The sequence below is a fragment of the Eleginops maclovinus genome, chromosome 13, assembly GCF_036324505.1.
Source record: "Eleginops maclovinus isolate JMC-PN-2008 ecotype Puerto Natales chromosome 13, JC_Emac_rtc_rv5, whole genome shotgun sequence".
In the NCBI taxonomy this organism is placed as follows: Eukaryota; Metazoa; Chordata; class Actinopteri; order Perciformes; family Eleginopidae; genus Eleginops; species Eleginops maclovinus.
Genome location: NC_086361.1, coordinates 2342649 through 2355961, shown reverse-complemented (window position 1 = coordinate 2355961; position 13313 = coordinate 2342649). Strand labels below are relative to the sequence as shown.

The 13313-nt window shown below is 39.5% G+C and overlaps 1 protein-coding gene across 16 annotated transcripts in view; it reads right to left on the bottom strand.

Moving 5' to 3' along the window:
* Positions 1–8174, bottom strand: part of epb41a (erythrocyte membrane protein band 4.1a) — a 76602-nt gene extending 68428 nt beyond the window's left edge. For 15 of the 16 annotated variants that reach the window (XM_063898767.1, XM_063898766.1, XM_063898763.1 and 12 more), the window contains exon 1: positions 7986–8174. The gene's annotated coding sequence lies outside the window, so the exon portion shown is untranslated. Of the gene's footprint in view, positions 1–7909 lie in introns of all 16 variants that reach the window. The other variant, XM_063898764.1, reaches the window with a different exon arrangement.
* Positions 8175–13313: the final 5139 nt, after the last annotated feature.

The following is a 13313-nucleotide window of genomic DNA, read 5'->3' as shown; positions in this document are numbered from 1 at the left end:
CCGCAACTTGTTCAGAATTCTGCAGCCAGAATCTTGACCAAAACCAGAACATTTGACCATATAACACCTATTCTGGCCTCTCTTCACTGGCTCCCAGTGCAAGCTAGAGCTGATTTTAAGGTTCTTCTCTTAACTTATAAGGCCTTGCATGGACTTGCACCACCTTACTTATCTGAGCTGATTACACTGTATAGACCAGCACGCCCTCTTCGCTCTCTCAATGCTGGTCTCCTGGTCATTCCACCAGTTAACTAAAAATCAGTTGGCTTCAGAGCATTTGCCTACCGTGCCCCTTATCTCTGGAATGGCCTTCCACTAAACGTTAAAGAAGCACGGTCAGTTGAAATCTTTAAATCAAGACTGAAAACCTACCTTTATTCATTACATTACTGCCTTCCCTAAAATTCAACCTGGCTTATCACCTTTTAACATTTATTTAACATTGATGTTTTTGAAGTGGTTGTTTCTGTTTTAAATTGATTGATTGCTGTATGTTCTGTATTAACTGTAAAGTGTATTGGGACCATGCTTCATGATGATTCTGCACTTTGAACACAAATTGATTGAAAAACGTTGATTAATAGTGCTTCTGTTTTGTGTGTGGACATGTTTTTATACAGGCAGATATGACGATGGCCAACCAGTCATTTAAATATGCAGAGCCGGGAAGAGTTTGGCAGAACTGACTGTTCAGAGCGAACACTGTGTACTGTTTGTGTTGACATTGTGTATTCCCCTTGGCCAAGTCTTCCAATTAAAACCTCCAGTTTTGTCACACATCAGCTCCACTTTCTCATGCTTCATCATTTCATTTCCAGTCAATTGCTCCGAATTTCCTTCACAATCACAAAATATTAAAAGGACTGTCATTCATATCCAGTGGCTCTCCACTGGAGGAAGAATAGCAATGCAAAGATAACAAGACCTTTTTAGTTTACACGTCACATATTTTACAAAACACAGGCTAATGTAGGCTTCAGTCATTTGGATTGTTTTTTTTCCCCACTCTCCCATTTCATCTACTGGAAAAAGCATAGTTCTTGGTGTGTTTTAAAGTGAGCCAACAACAAACTGAAAGCCAATGACTAGGTCCAAGTGAGGGACACTGTCCTGGAGAAATCACATACTTTTCCCTTTAGGCTGATCTGTGGTTTGCTTGAATTTCAAATGCAAGTAATTCTCCTCCGGAGGGAATTATTTTCATGCCAAATTCCATAAATATCTGTACAGAGGGAGACACTGAGCAGCGGACTCCAGTTGTTGGTGGACACAGGTCAAATCATTTGTGATAATCGCCTAGCTCCACCACTACACTTTAGAGATTTATTTTCCAACCTTTTTGGAGCCTCTGTACAAAATGTTAATTAAAAAGATCCCATGGCACCCAACAACCAAAACAGTTATAAAATGACACATTTAGAGACGAGGTTTAAGCTTGCTTGGGACCATGGCACTGTGGTAGAGCTTTTCCCCCAAGCCTAACGGAGTCCGTGCAGTCGGAATCCCGGTGAAAGTAAATCCAAACGAAAGATTACTTTGGTTGTATTGCCTTGAGCTCACAGTTTTTTTTTAACCACCACTTATACTAGGCTCTGCTTATTGGTAAGGATTTTGTTGAGGGTCCAGTTCAGAGCTTCTTCAAATATTTATCCTTGCTATTTGTCTTGTCACCACAACCTCTCCTTCAACTAACTCTACTGTCTTAATGAACAAGGTCATATTGCGTTACCTACTAACACCCACTACTTAGTCAGCCACTACATTGCAGGCACAGATGCTCAACAATGGCAAATTATTTGCAGCAACTAAACAATAGTTTTTGCACCAATTAAGTGAAATTGGACAATTTCCCACGGCACACCTGACGAACTCTCACCACGCACTGGTGTGTCAAGCACAGTGGTTGAAAATCACTGCTTTAGAGTATATTCTAAAAAGGTCGAAATGTCGTTTTACTCAAACCTGCAGTGAGGTCAGAAGAGTTCCTAACCAGCCACTATAAGAAAATCAAACACACCACAGGCATACAGTACACACACTTTTTTTCTGTCCCATTTTAACATTTAGACAATTCACTGATCCAAAGTGACAGAGAACATCTTACTTTCTTTATTGAGCCCAAATCTCAAAACTCAATTTCTGGGGTGAACATCATAATGTGATGACCCTATTTGATGGAGGCCAGGAGTGGAGTTGAGTTAACGGGTAAAACTGAAATGCATTTGTAAATAAGAAAAACATGTTTAGGCATATCTTTATTCCTGGCTGTGTGGGAGCTTGTGTCAGAGTGCTGAAATTGAGCTTAAAGACTAAAAGCGGCTTTAAAATTAATCGGGCCCTGTGTGGGATTAAAGGCTGCTGTGTGTTCATGGTGAGGCCACAGGAAGTGATGTCTGTCAGTCACCGCTGCATCCACACAGGGAGGGTTAGGCATTGGTAGCGTCTGAAATAGTAGTATTAATAATAATAATAATATTTTTCACTGTGTTGTAAGGAGAAGCAGAACCATTTTTTGTTAATTTACAATTAGCATAAATGTTTTTAAATGTGTCTAAATCAGAATTAATATCATAATTGTGACTGGATGCTTGCATGTTCTGGAGATTAGAATATTTCTGTCAGCATGTCCTCAGTGTGGATGTTTGTACAAGCTGTATATTTACAATGTGTTGAAGAGTTGTGATACCTAAAATTCTAATTCAGAGAATTAAAAATAAATTCACACGTATGAAACTGAAATCTAGGGGAGAAAATGTATACAAAATATGGCAACACAAACTGAAATGATCGAGGAACAGAGGGTGGGGATCAACACATGGAGATAAGAGGTTGGGGCATTGCACTTAGGCTCTAAAAGATATCATTAAGGAAATGCAGGACTTTAATACTGAAATAAAACTTAACCATGTTTAAAGAAGATAATAAAAAATACACAAAAGAAGAATCAGAGATTTCCAGAGGGGCATTAACCAAAAGTTCCCAGAAACAGTGAAAGAGCCAGCATCCCAAACCAGGAGGACTGAGACAGCTGAACAGAGTATCTGCAAGTTGGAATATGGATGCAAGAGATTCAAGCACTGAAAGGCTCCTGAAAACCTCCCAGGTCCATGGAGATGAACTTTGATTAGTATAGGAGGTTCTGAAAAACGATCTTATAATCAAGGCTGGGCGCTACTTTAGACTCCCAACTATGCCATGGAAAAAAACCAGAAAGAAATACAATATATCAACATCAAGCCCTTAAACACAAAGGCTTCCAGCCACTCCTACTCCTAATCACAATCCCCTGAGTTCAGAGTGTGGATGAACGAAAATGCAAGAGGCTGCAAAGGATTTGAGCAAGAGAGGACATGTGCTGTGTGGAGAAGCACACCTGGGATGGGGGGAGCGGCTGCAGGAAAAGCTACAAGCTGCAAGCTCAACAAAAGTTTCAAAGGGAATAATGGACATACTGTGAGAACATCTACGTGGCCATATCAAAGAAACTAAGATCATAGATAAATAGATAAGTACTTTATTGATCCCAAGTTGGAAAATGTTTGCATTGCAGTAGCTCAATAAAAATAAAATAGCAATAAAAATGTATAAAATATACATACACAATCTACACAAAATATAAACACAAATATAAATAAGTAGGATATTGTATATACATTAAGTGTTTGCAAATACAGACATGACAGACAGGAGGGAAATATTTCAAAATAAAACAGGAAACAAAACCCTATAAACATGGTACACGTGAGAGGCTAAAGTGCGGGACATCTCTAAGCGGTTGATCAATCGCAACAGAGCCGTCCATCAAACCAATCAGAGCAGACCGGGCTCTGATTTTAGACAGAGGGGGAAAAGAGGTAGTATGACAAAAACTAGCTTTTTGCCTTGACAATGGCACTAGATGTCACCTTGGTTTTTTCCATTTATCATGAATAACATATTTTAGCAGAATCTAGGACCAGGAGTACGGACAAACAAATCAACTGCCATCGCCACCATGGCCATATACCCCGTGAATCTCCAGAAAAACCAGCAGGTTAACACTGCAGCTACCTGAATAACCCAAATCCTTCCTCATAGTACAGGCCTCTGGACACGGACAGTATTAGTAGTAGTTGTAGAAGTAGAAGTACTTGTAGTAGTAATAGTGGTAGTGTCAAGTGGTATCTATGTTCTTTCATACTCTTTTACATCCAATAATAGTGCACAGGAAATATGTTTCACTTAGCCCGCACAGGTATAGAGCGGTGCAGTAATGAGTCAAGAAACAGCAGTGGCTCAGTAAGTAAGGGCTTGGACTGGGAATCATAGGGTCGCCGGTTCAAGTCCCTGAACAGACTTGAAAAAACATGGAAAGTGGACTGCTACTTGGAGAGGTCCCAGTTCACCTCCTATGCCCTGCTGTGGTGCCCTTGAGCAAGGCACTGGACACCTCCAATCCCCCCTCCCCATTGCTCCCCGGGCGCTGCACAATAGCTGCCCACTGCTCCTAGTACTAGGATGGGTTAAATGCAGAGGACCAATTTCACTGTGTGTGCTCTGCTGTGTGACGAAAAAAGAGGGTTTCATCCTCCGATTCTATCTTCTATAAAAAACACGGAAATTAGTTTGCACCACTTCTGGTTTCCACATCATCAACAACTTTTTGAATGTGTTTGTGGTAAAAGCCTAAAATAAGTGTAATAATTCTATGGTTAACACAAGCGGAAGAGATGTTCACGTTTTGTTTTATGACATAAAAATACATCAGTAAATACCCAATGGTGAATGTCTGATTCTTTACAAGTAGTAAAAATGGCTGTTACTAATAAGAGGCTAATTAAGACAACTACACATCATCACAACAAACACTAGCCGACTTTAGCTTAGCGGCAGTGATGTGCAGCCATGCCACCGTGATGTAATGTAGCTTGTTCATAGACTAGCGTTAGCGTTTTACTTCTGCATTTAAGCTTTAAAAATCACAAAGTTATGATTATCCTGCTGAACAAAGCTATTGAGTATCATACACGTGTGTTGCCCAAAGCCTATTTTTTGCAATATACTAAAATCCAAAGGGAAAATACCATTGCGTTTTGTCGAGGGAGCCCTTGTGCTAACTTCCCGGTCAGTCTACAAAAATACATCATCACTCCATTACTCTATTTATGCAAGGTAGGAACATCAAACCATAGTGAGTCATATAGCAAGTATACAACTACACACTGATACAACTAAGTTACTATCAGTCTCAAAATAACTGACAAGTCTGTTATACAAGGACCTACTTTACAACCACTACAACACTGGATGCATTTACATTTCTTTTCATCAGTGACTTTTTGTAATCAGAGCAGAAAAATCTACATTATGAAAACACTTTCCACTTACTTCTTAGCTCTAGAGGCTTTTACTCGGATCCCAGCCTGCAGCACAGATTGCTACGTGGTCCTAAAGTGGCCCTTGAGTGTACATGTTTTATCAATAATTTGTGTTGAGCTTTCAAGATCAATTATATTGAAATATACATAACAAAAATTAAGATTCCCATCTTGCTATTATATGCCTCCATCATCAAGTCAAGTTGCAGTTTGTATTCATGCCATAACTCTAGTAACATGAGTTTTAATGTCACAGGGTCCTTGACCTTTGATCACAAACACTTTATTGGTTAATCCTTGTAGAAATCAAAGACAAACGTGAAGAATTCCCTCCAGGCATTCCTAAAGTAATTGACGAGGCGTAAAAAGAGAATTAAGTCTTTAACTCAAAGTGGCAGATACTGAGCTGTGAGAGTGTCAGGCTGACATATCATACTCAGGAATTGGACATTTGTGCTGCAGGCATCTCACATTAGATCTGTTTCCTACCCCCTTCAGAGGACACACATGATGCATGTCATAAACACTGAGCATACTAAAAATGGAAGAGTCGCAATGATGATTAAATGTCAAAAGAGCAAGTTCAAACTAACATAAAGTAGTTTGTCCTGATAGTAAGGCTGGGGGAGTAACAGATTACATGTAACTGGATGATTTTATCAGGATACAAAAAATTGTATCTGTATTCCCTTACAGTGACATATTAAAGAAAATGAATCAGATCACTGCTACTATACTATTCTGTAGCTTCTCATAGCCTATAATATGACACAGTTTTTAATCCTAAACCTTGGTTTGTTCTTTTCTAAGGTCACATTCTCCTGACATAATACACTCCACCATTTACACAAGTAAAAAACATCTTATTGATATTTATTTTCTCTTTTATGTATTTGCATTGCATTTGATATTGAAGTAATCCTAAAGTTAACGGAAAGTAATCCGGTAACATTATTATTATATTGTGATATTCAGATAAGGTTACTGATTACATTTTTTTTTCTTTTTTTTACAGGTAACTGCTACTGAAAATGGAATATATTTTAAAGTAACCCTCCAAATATATGCTAAAATGTGTTTTATATATAATATTTTAACTAGTTTATAATATTATTATTGATAATTGCTGTGGGAGATATATTACAGTAAACAATATAAACATTGAGTGCATGTACTAAAGAAAGCTCAGTCAAGTAAATCAAATGTTTATTTTAAATGTGCCATAAACTTTGTTTTAGTGTTGAAGAAGACTTATATAAAAAGGTGTTGTTATTGTTAGACACAGGGACAATAACCTGCATTTAGAAGTTTCCAACAGAGAGAATTAAGATGATTTGGGAGGCATTAATTCAAACTGGGAGTTAAAATAGAGCAAAGACAGCACATTGCAAGGCTTCCTGTATGACTGTGACTAGACTCATCCATGGTGATGTTCAAAACATGTTAACACTAAAAAAACAATCCACTGTAGTACAAAATGGAATAGAAACATAGGTCTAGGTTCATTCAATCTGGCGGAGATGTGACAATTATGAAATATTTTGCAAATTCAGGAGAAAAGACAGTGGAAACATCACCTGCAGTGAAGCAAGTGGAGCTAACTGTCATTCTTTCTGTACAAACTACAGAACTGAGACTTAGGAAAACAGTGCAGCGTGAGCTCCAGCTTCATCAGGTCCCCAGAATAAAAACAGAGCAAGCTATGGTCACTCAGAACCGAGGTGCAAAAACTTTACAGTGTGAACTCCAAGTGCAACACTGTGCGCAAATAGCGTGTCTACTTGAAGTGCAGAAAACGAAAACACTAGCTGTGTGTGTGTGTGTGTGTGTGTGTGTGTGTGTGTGTGTGTGTGTGTGTGTGTGTGTGTGTGTGTGTGTGTGAGAGATGATAGTAAGTTTACTGGAATACTCTCCTCAAACCTGCAGAACCCCTGTCTGTTATTGTAATAAAACATGTGTGGCTTTTGCTATTTCCATTAATAAATCCATAAAGTAAGCCCCCTTTAAAGTTTGTCACCGAAGTGAAATTCTGTAATGGGTTCAATAACTAAGAAATATTTGTATTATTGCTAATAATGTTAGGGGAAAAACAGTAAACTGTGCATGTGCAGTAATAATGATATGCTATTTTATAGAAAATACAGCGATATAGATGGATGAAAACATGTCCCGCTCTCATGGAGCTGTACAGTCAACAGTCTCCATGATGATTCTGCTGCTGGAATAACAGAGGACTCCATCACTGCTCCATCACATGAACACACCACGAGAGAGGGACGATCATAATGACGACTAATACACCAAATCATTTCCGACCGTATTACAAACATTAATATTTCCAATTAACTCCCTCTGTTAGACAAATATAATAAAGCCTCGCTGTTTACTAAGCATCACATCTGCCCTCTCCCATACGCATTACAGGCAAATCCGCAACACAATTATTAGACGAATGTAAAAAAAAAAAACCTGCTTCTCTTGCAGCGCTTGTTTCGGAATAAAAACCAGTGCGTTTGAAATGGGAACAATAACAGTGTCGGAAGAAGGTGTACCTGTCTGCAAATGGCGCTGAATGTAAAAAATGTCAACAAATGATGAGCAGCCCTCAGTGACGCTCCAGGAACTCACCGCTGTCTTCAGGTGCTGCAGAAGAAAGAGATGCTGTGGACAGATGAAGACGCTCAGCGGGATCTATTGCTTACAAGCTCCAGATAAACAAAGTGGTGATTCATGAGCGTTATCAGGCGGCTTTAACAATGTGTGTAGGGTCCATAAGCGAGCTAGCGGCCACCGTGTGCGCCTGTGCCCTCGGCATTGTCTGACAGACAAAAGCAAAGCATCCGGGTATTTTCAATCTACGCAAGGCCACGCCCCCTTTGGGGTGAACTCACTTGCTGTCATTTGAAAACCGGTATACAGATTATCACATACAAAAAATGTAATAACCCGCCTTTTTACAGCTAGAAGGCAGCCCAAATTCAGATTCCTTTATTTTATTTGAGCTACTGTCCGAGACTGAACATACATTTATTACATTTTTCAATATTTGCGGCAGTGTAGTATTCCTTACTCTTGAGCCCACAAGAGATAGGTGTCAGATCTTCTGTTGCTGATTTCTGGCTAGTTATTTATATTTAATTATTGATATTGTGAATTAATAAATGCAGCACAAACTGAATCCATTTGACATTTTCTTTAAATCGATTGATATATTTTAATTTATCATAATTAATCAAATTAACACCACAAAAATCAATAATTACATGTTTTCTCATAAAATCTCAAATGTTGTACAAAAAAATATATAGTATAGAATAAAAGAAGCTGAAGGTTTAAATACCCAGCCTGTAAAACAGCGTGTAGGGCTTTCATTCCCTGTTACACACCCTTTCGCTTCCCCTCCCTCGCACAGGGGGTGGGGCTTTGTATGTAATGAGGCAAGTGTAATTGTGGAAGCAGCAAATGGGAGCAGTTCTGCGAGAAGTCTGCTCCAATCACAGCTTAGTGCTGCTGCCCATGGCAGGGCTCCACCGTCAGTAACCAAGGATCCCTGTGCCATTAGAATCAATGCATCCATTTCACTCATCAGTGAGAGCTTGTAGGCTGGAGTCATTTAAGGTAATTCATAAAGATGTGACTTCAGCTCCCAGGTTCCTTCTATAGCTGATATAATTCGGCAGCGAGGTTCATTCCCCCATGAGTTTGTTACATAACAGACTCTGGAAGGCTTGGGGGGGGGGCGTCTTTTAAGGAATAGTTCAAACCTTTTGTATTTTGTATAGCTGTTCCGTTTATGGGGTTTTTCCAAATGGTCTGCAAAGGCTAAAACCCCTTTGTTCCCTCAAGATGGAGATTCTCTCCACTGCCTGAAATGGACTCCTTTGTTTACTTCCACAACATAGTGACATCACTACGTAACATTAACGCTCCAACACATTGTACGTGATATGTTAAGGAGCGGTACATCTCTAAGAGGTTGATCAATCAAAACAGAGCTGACGAGCTAACCAATGAGAGCAGACTGGGCTCTGGTTTCAGACAGAGGGTGAAAATCTATTTATTATTTTGTGAATAAAGAAAACAATACATAATCTGTATTGTAATGAATGGCCTGGTGTGGTTAGTTAGTAGGAAAAAAATGCAAACATTCTTGAAAATATGTATGTTTAAAGATAGAAAAGAGAGATTGCATAAAATATCATTAAATAAATGACAACAATTAATACTCCACCGTTTTAATAACACAAAGGATCCCTTAATTTAAGAATTTATTTTTTAGGCCTTTTTGCTTTTATTGTTGAGATAGACAGGTGGGGGAGGTGTGTGTGTGTGTGTGTGTGTGTGTGTGTGTGTCTCTCACCTGTGGAGGTCCCTGACCTCTCAGGGTTTTTTCTTCTCCTGAACAGGTGACATGTTTGTGTTGTCAAGTTTAGCCAATTCAAAGCGCTTGAAGAGCAGTTCACTGTGCGTGTGAGTGTGTGTGTGTATGTGTGTGTGTGTGTGTGTGTGTGTGTGTGTGTGTGTGTGTGTGTGTGTGTGTGTGTGTGTGTGTGTGTGTGTGTGGGGGGGGGGGGGGGGGGGGGGGGGGGGGGATTCTGATTCTGATTTATAAAAAATGTCTGCAGGTCTGATTCCACCCCCGCACTACTGCTGCCAGACAGAACCACAACATGATTGTATTTTATGCTCATTGACTCATTACTACTCACCCATCATGTCCTTCTCAGTTTTGGAAAAGTCTGGCAAAAAGTAAAACTCAGCGAAAGTACTAGCTTAGTAGAAGGGTTTAAAAACAGTATTTCAGTGAAAAGAACTCCACCTTTGACTAAATGAAAACACAACATTCACATCTCCAGCATCTTGCAGACTCATTCTGAACAAAGGAACCCAGACGCACAGACACATGGAGCGGCTCTGATTCAGCAGCACCGTGATAATCAGCATATCTAAGCTCTGCGGGTGCTTTTGTGTGTACAGTGAAATCTCCTCACACATTCATTAAGGACAGTCCTCCCCCCATCACTACACAAAAGCACCCCCTTTGCCCTCGCAATCCCCTCCCCCCCACCACTAGCAGCCTCCCCCTCCCCTCCCCCAAGTGTAAGGAGCAGGTGCTGAGCCCGACCGTCTGCTGAGGTGTAGTGAAAGCATGTCCTCCTCCTCCCTGCAGATAGCAGCAGCTTGCAGACAGAGCATATGAACCCTAAGTGCTGCAGGGGGGGGGGGGGGTTTAACCTTTTCAACCCCAAAACTCTGCTGTGCTGCGAAACATCTGCAAAACGGACTGTGAGCCAATGGGGAGAAAGTATAGTCCTGTCATAGTAATACACACTGTTAAGGTAATAACAATAACAGGTGTGTTTAATAAAATGAAAAATGGCTGCATACCCCTTGGTAGAGGCCCATGGTTGTGGTTGAATAAGAACTGTTTGGATTCCCTAAATGAGCTTCAGTTTATCTTTAATAAATCTTTTAGTTTAGTAAACACTGGACCATCCTTCAGGAAAGGACCAGAGAAAATTACCTGGCGGCGGCATTGTTTCACGTGACATATCATTCAGCCATTCAAGGAAAGAGCTGATCATGACCTAGAAACTCAGATCTTGTGAGTTATGGTGAACATTTTACAACTTACGCCTTTACTTACCAAAGTGATTTTAATGGTTTGAATTTTCAACACTTTGTTTACTTTGAAATGCGAAATATGAACGTTATTAACGCACATTTTTGTTTCTTCAACTTGTTTTTAACATTTCTGAATGGTTGTATGCACAGTAGTAGATTTGTCAGCCTAACAAGTGATACATACATTGCATAACTTCATAGATTCTCGTCTCACCGCAGTTGTCTTTTACTGTGTTGTGATGGAATCTCTTTCACATCTTTTCTTAACCCTATGATGTTTTTGCATGAGGTTAAGAATAGTGGTTAAAACAATTGTTGCTTACAATCAGGATTACAATGTTATTAAAAACCTAAAAAGAACATATAGCATATAAATAGTTTTCCCTTTCTTTGGTTCATTTGTTCTGTTTTTAATTCAGTAGGTGAACCTGTATGTTCATAAAATATAATAAAGCTCCGATTTTATTTCTGCTTCTTAAACTGTAGCATGTGTAAAGCAGTATTGATTTGCATTGCATTTGACACTGAGGTAATCCAAAATAAACAATACATAATCAGTATACATTACTTATATATTTAGATTATTACTTTAATAGTATTACTTTTGATATTTTAAACACTAGAATGTTTTTGATTGAAAATTCAATTTAATTCCAATTCCTTTCTTTTTGAACCGAGCAGAGTTCCGTCAGCATGGAGGAGTTAGAATTCAGTCAGAAGTCATTCACTATCAACTGCTCAGACAGGAGACACACACACACACACACACACACACACACACACACACACACACACACACACACACACACACACACACACACACACACACACACACACACACACACACACACACACACACACACATACACACACACACTCACACGCACAGTGAACTGCTCTTCAAGCGCTTTGAATTGGCTAAACTTGACAACACAAACATGTCACCTGTTCAGGAGAAGAAAAACCCTGAGAGGTCAGGGACCTCCACAGGTGAGAGGCTACACATCCCAAACATCAGGATCCTACTGTAGAAGTTGAAACATGACCTTTTTTTTTGTTGTTGTGGAAATTGTCAATTATGAGAAAGAAGAATGCATAGGTAATTCTCCACTTAAAGCCAAGATTACAGATCCAAATTGGAGATTTATTTTGATTTCACATTGACAACAGTTTTATACTTAGTGTTTTTGAATAATCTGGTGGTCAGTTTTAACCCAGGATACTCTGTTAGACACCTCTGATACACATGGTAACAAATGTAATTGTTAGTTGTGTTTGTAAGTGATGGAGAGTTACTAACTTCATTTAATCATTTAAATACATCTGTCAAGGAGGTTCTGTTTTTGGATTGGTTTGTCTGTATGAATAAAACCAGGAGCAGGATAAGCTTACTACATGGCCCCAGGGGCACCACACTCAGCTGAACAGGCTCCATGCTAAGACCCCCAGGATCAGCTTGGAGCACTGAGGTGATATTGGAGCAGTTATGGTATTGTAGGATCTCATGAAGCACTGTTAGCCTAAGGCAAGCGGGTGTAATATTTGACCAACCATACAGAAGACGTTATTATTAGCTGAAGGTTTATAGCAGGTGCTAATGAATGTTGACGCTAACAACAGCAACTATTAGCTTACTATGCTACAGAGAAAACAACATTCACTGGTGCCGGGCTAATATGCTACCCAACTGAAATGTGTGTCACTAATTGTTTAAACATCATAACAAACACAACTAATTACCTGAACTTAATGGAATAATGAAATGCACACATAAAGTTAGTTCTCTAGCTTTCATTAACCACTTCCCCTGCTTTTGTTCATATCATGACATTAATATGTTGAGGAGGCAGCAGGAAAGCAGTCATTGCCAGGAAAAAACTTGAATGTTCATTATATATCGGAGCCAAAAACCCAAAAGCCTGACGACAAACTTTTTTGCGGATGTGTTCATTGAGCAGCTGCTTCAGAGGGAATGGAGTGCCCATAGACATACAGTCTATGGGAGTGCCATGTTAGCCCCAGAGACACAGTTCAGTTCAGGTCAGTACAGGATGTGCTTAGCAGGTGCTTCCATTAGACTCTGTTAAATGTTAATGCTTTTAAAACTATACATCCCCAGTTTGTATACCATTTTATTACATTTTGATTCTCCATGCTCACCACCATTAACCTCATCATTATGGCATCCAGGTTCATCCATCATTGTAGGTTTGGTTCCAGGAGGGGCATTAGTATTCGAAAAGAAAAAGAGAAAGAAAGGTTTTTAATGGTCAACCAAGTGCTCATTCACTATGTCCTGCTGTTCTATAGGCTCATCACTCTGAGCGCATG